The sequence below is a fragment of the Haliotis rubra genome, unplaced genomic scaffold (assembly GCF_003918875.1).
Source record: "Haliotis rubra isolate DU_JTF1 unplaced genomic scaffold, ASM391887v1 Scf76, whole genome shotgun sequence".
Lineage (NCBI taxonomy): Eukaryota > Metazoa > Mollusca > Gastropoda > Lepetellida > Haliotidae > Haliotis > Haliotis rubra.
Genome location: NW_025767479.1, coordinates 1,542,045 through 1,548,044, shown reverse-complemented (window position 1 = coordinate 1,548,044; position 6,000 = coordinate 1,542,045).

The window sequence follows — 6,000 nt, the reverse complement described above, 5'->3', positions numbered from 1 at the left end:
TCAGACTCGCTGACTTGGTTGACACATGTCATCGGTTCCCAATTGTGCAGATCGATGCTTATGCTGTTGATCACTGGATTGTCTGGTCCAGACTCGATTATTTACAGACCGCCGCCATATAGCTGGAATGTTGCTGAGTGCGGCGTAAAACTAAACTTACCCACTCACTCTATATATACTGTATCTTAGATATAGTTTAGATGAAAGATGTAAAATCATATATTATTTCCGACCGAAGTACTTGACGGCTTACACCCATTTTAATCGGTTTGCCGTATTCTATTGACAAACTTTATGGATAGCAACTTCTTTTATTTCGTGAGTACGAAGTTTCGATAAAGCAGACAGCGTTACAAGAATCAAAACGTCGCACTCTCGAAATAAAAGAAGTTGTTATCCATAACGTTTGTCAGTATAGTGCTTCCCAACTTCTAAAATGCCACTCTCTTGCAGGTTACAAAAAAGGGCGATTGTTCCTAAATTATTAATACATGCTTTCTATAGACAATATGTAAATAGAAGTTTGATAAGCAGTTATAAACATGTGAACCGTTTTGTGTTGCTGGACCTGCTGTTGCGTTTCTCTTTCCCATGGTAACCATTGTTAAATCTAAGGTTGAATTTAATGCTTTTTATTATTTCTACTATCCTTAATTATCTGACCCGTGAAGATCCGGGTTAGAATAGATCTTCAGTAACCCATGACTGTCCTAAAAGGCGACAAACGGGATCGGGTGGTCAGGTTCGCTGACTTGGTTGACACATGACATCGTATCCAAAATGGGCAGATTGATGTTCATGCTGTTGATCATTGGATTGTCTGGTCCAGACTCGATTATTTACAGACCGCGCCATATAGCTGGAATATTGCTGAGTGCGGCGTTAAACAACAAACAAACAAACCTAGCATCCTTAAAGGTCACATAAACCCTAGGGGGTACAAATACATAAATCACTAACTGGCATCGTTATAAATGAAACCCCGTCATTAAAACTACTCATTTCGACCTTTAATTGACTTAAATCGACCTTTTTGACAACAGTGCACAATTCTCACCCGCGAACGAAATTTCAACCAATCAGAGCGGCGCGCCTCTGTGACGTCATATGAGGAATAGCTTTGAGAGCCGATGCAGAATTCATCTACATTTTAGGGGGTAAATTATCGTGTTTACAGGCTTGTATAAACCTGAAATCGTGACAATTGTTGTGGAAAATGAAAGCTATATGTTCTCACAATCTACTGTCATTTAATTTTGTCTCCTGCTTTGCCTAGTTTCCGAGTTACAACTTGTTTTCATAGACGATTCTGTCAAAATCGATTGGTGTCGTTAGGCCCTATTTGTATAATTACTGATCCAAATTGATCCCATTTCTGTGTTGTTTTACCTCGATATTTAATCTTGTCATGTAAAAATCTGTTTGTATTCTCAAAACAGTGTCGGCCCATAAGTTTTCACATGCAATACAGCAATTAATACTCCCTCGTTGTAACCCGTGTTAGGTGGTATAAACCTACACATGTTATTTGTCATCATTCACTTGATGGTCAGTTAATGAATTTAAAACAGGTATAATTAGTGGTAACACACTTAGATTACCCGACAAAGGTTCCCATTTGGCATTTCTTGTGTCTGGAGTAAATATTCAACATTATAAACATCGATCAAAGGATTAACCGATAACACGCTGATTGATTAATTACTTTTATCTTACACAGCGGAATTGTCAAAAGGTAGTGTTTATGTATGTAGATTTACTAATCTATACTGAATACACTCTGTCGTGTCGGTGTCTGCGTAAAAACAACGTCCTTCTTTCAAAGGATTAACCGGCAATACATTGATTGATTGCCTATTATTGGCTAACTAAATTACTGTTTTCAAAGAAAGGCGGACATTATGCAATTAGTTGCCAGGTGTGCTATCTTGGGTGACCAATGAGACTATACACCAATACCTGAAAAGATTTATCACTTTTTCGTATATTAAACTGTTAAAAGACACATCATTTGGAACAGTTTTGTGGATATTGATGGATACATTCCTCGAACAAGGTAATGGCCTGATATTGTTCCTATAACTTTAATCTGTTTTAATTTTAATATTTGCATTTTGTTTTATTCATTTGTCGTAGCATTCAACAGACTCATTGTTTTCGCCGTGAAGTGTAATGAGACAGACAACATGCACTAGGGTGTGTGTGCGAATTATGATTCACATTGGCAAACTATAAAATGTCTAGATATTACAGTTCTGTTATAAATTCACTATTAGTATCAGCAGATCGTCTGCTTTTATTTAGTTTCAAAATGCATACAAGTGTGATAATAAACTAATTAGGATTATAAGACCAAATATAAAGACGCACATTGACTAGTATCTACATACTGGTGAGTGGACATTAACCATGGAATGTAGCAAGAAATTTATCGCGCAGTATTGTGACTTCGACCCCACCTCGCTTCCGTGGAAGAAATCGTTATGTTATAAGTTGTGTCATGCAAAATCCGTTTGGTTATGATTCCAATACATATTTAACAACGAGTAGAAAGTAGTCTTGATTTTCTAACTTGATGAAAACAAACTATAATCTCATTAATTCTAACAGATTTTTTATTTTTAAAAATGGCGGCGCCCTGTCGGGAGCATCCGCCAGTCTGAGGATAAATGGTATTTAGGTTTGTTTTCACCGAGTTACAAAATCAAAACTACTTTCTACTGGTAGTAAAATATGTATTTTATTGATGGCCAATAGGATTTTGCATGACATAGCGTATATCATAACAATTTCTCTCGTGGCAGCGAGGTGGGTGTCAATATAATACTACTTACAATATTATTGTTACTTCGACCAAAACCTCACTTCCGAGGAAGAAATCGTTATGTTACAAGTTGTGTCATAGAAAATCTTTATGGTCATCAATCATATGCATATTTTACTACAACTAGTAAGTAGTTTTGATTCTTTAACTTCCGTGAAGCGATCTGAACACAAGTAAGATATCGTTCCAGGCTTCCACAACGCTCGCTTCGCACTCACAAACATAACCCATTTAGCACGAACTGCGGGGTCCTGTGGAAATCTGTGCATGGGGACACCATCGCCCGACCCCTAGGAGCAATTGACGACAAAGCAACGATTCGGCATGTCGTCGTTGATGTCGAGAAATCATCAAAATGATGAGCGTGCCACACATTTTCTATACAACTAACTGAAAATCGTTCCTCATATGACGTCACTGCAGTGCTCTGGCGACAGAGTTACGTAACCTGTCTGTGGTTTCGTTGGCGGGCGAGAGGGAAGCAGGCGACTTTTTTGGCCACTTTTAATCGCTCGGTATTAATTAACCACAAGTTTTTAAAGAATAAATTTGGTGTTCCGCATAAGACTAACCACAAATCTGTCATATGTAATGGTTAAAAGAGTAACAAAAAAACAAAGTTTAGTGGTTCTTTAATTATCACTAATAGTTAATTCAGGTTAAATCTAGTCAAGCATGTTTGTACGAAATGTGGTAAGTTAAAATTTAACCAATTGAAAACCGCTCAATGACGTCTTTACAGTGTAACCGACATGGTCAAGTTTGGGTGTGAGTCTATAGGTGTGGATCAAATTTGATCACAAGTACATAACTGTGAAACAGTTTTTTCTAAACCGTAAAACCACTCTATTATGTTATTTTGAAAATAATTTCATAATACATGGTAGCAGGTACTTACTGAGTAAGTGAGTTTAGTTTTACGCTGCACATTCTAGCTATATGGCGGTAGTCTGTAAATAATCGAGTCTGGACCAGACTGTCCAGTGATCAACAGCATGAGCTTCGTTCTACGCAATTGGGATACGACGGAATGTGTCAACAAAGTCAACGAGCCTGACGACCCGATCCCGTTAGTCACCTCTTATGGCAAGCATGGATTACTGAAAATCACATCTAACCGGGATATTGGTACTTACTATTTCAGCATCCTCCCCAAAATGAAACCCAAAAGGTCGAGAAAATATTTTTGATTGGAATAAATGATACATCCTATTTCCCTGATGTATAAATACGATAATACAATTAAAAAACTGCATATGTTTCCAAAGAGGCTCGTGATGAGACTGTAAAGTATACATTCAGATTTATTTGTGTTTCGTTTTCAAAAAGGTACATAGAATAAATAGAAAAAATATCGTTTATTTAACTGGTCATAAGAATCTAGTACACAAGTTTCCTTAACTTTCAACTTATTTTCAAAGTCGAGCATTCAAAGTCCACATTCGTATTAATTCAAAAATCAAAGGAAAAAGTATATTTTATTTAACCAGCAACACGTATGTAGGACACAAATGTCCTCTTGACATATATTGTGGGTCGACCCTTTAAAGTGCATTTTCATATTTTCAAGACAGCGTGACTTTTTAAACATTTCGGGAAAGTATCATATTGTATTTAACTGGCAACGGCTCCGTTGGAGACAAGTGTCCCATTTCCGTCACTCTTGACATATATTGTCGGTCGACCCTTTAAGGTGCATTTCATGTTTGTTCGTGTTTCCTTTTCAAGACAACGTGACTTTTTAGATAAATAAGTGGAAAGAAATATGTTTTATTTAACTAGCAACACCCAATTAGTACACAAACTTTGACATATGTCAACACTTGTCTAAACCTGCGACATAGATTTAATTCTACCATACACCTGACAACTACTTACAAATTATAATTCATGAGCTGAACAATCCAGGACCATGTAGGCAAATAGGTTTGAGACTCATCTCCTTAAAGAAACAACTTGCGGGAATTCTAAAGTGGTCCGCCTATTTGAAATACTCTGACCTTGAATTTCATTTATCTTCCACAGCGTTTTATGCCTAGCCTATAACGCCCTGGAAGTACTGTCATTGACTTCCAATACTCGGGCCATCAATAAACATAGAAAGAGTTTTTAAATAGTTTATCATTAACTGACATATCCTGACCTTTCACCCAGCAATAAACCAAAGTCAGTAAACTTTTAAGAACATCAACGTTCCGTCCTAAAACGCGAAATTATGGAAGCAATACGTTGTATCTATTGGCCACCAGATACATGTCCATGAGCTAAGGCGGTGTGTAGAGGGTGTTCGGTTAAAAAAAGTCCTCGGTAAAAATGTACACGATAAGAAAGTCCTAAATTTGCCTGGGTAAAAAAGTCCTCAGGAAAAGAGTCCTATTTTCATTTTCTAACAAGAAATGTATAGAAAGCAATGTTTTTTAGTTTTTATTTCATTGTCACACACACAACAAATGTAAAGGTCTTATGACATAATGACGTATTGACACGTTGATATAAAAATCATACCAAATGACTACAGTTAAATATTATAAATTATAAGTTACATGATGTCATGAGATAGTCTAGGCCTACTGATACATGTATTTATGAAGTCGGATGTTAGCTGCCACTCCGTACATAAGATCCGTGAAGATCCGGGTTAGAATTGATCTTCAGTAACCCATGCTTGTCGTAAGAGGCGACTAAAGGGATCGGGTTGTCAGGCTCACTGACTTGGTTGACACATGCCATCGGTTCCCAATTGCGCAGATCGATGCTCATGCTGCTGATTACTGGATTGTCTGGTCCAGACTCGATTATTTACATACCGCCGCCATATAGCTGGAATATTGCTGAGTGCAGCGTAAAACTAAACTCACTCACTCACTCACTCCGTACATAAAACTCGGGGATGGACTTCTTTCCAGCGGCAATGTCACTACACAGTCTGTGCAGACGCTTGTGAACATCATCCTTTTTAGATGTCCATTAAAAGATCAAACATCAATTTTTAAAAAGAAATATGTCATTATATGTGATTTCTTCATGATTTGTTGTGGTTTTTATCTTTAATGTCAAAATTTAATCTGTCATTATATGTGATATCAATATTTCATGTCAATCTTGTCAAGTAAATAACTACCAAAGGACTTTTTTACCGTGGACTTTTTTACCGTGGACTTTTTTACCGTGGACTT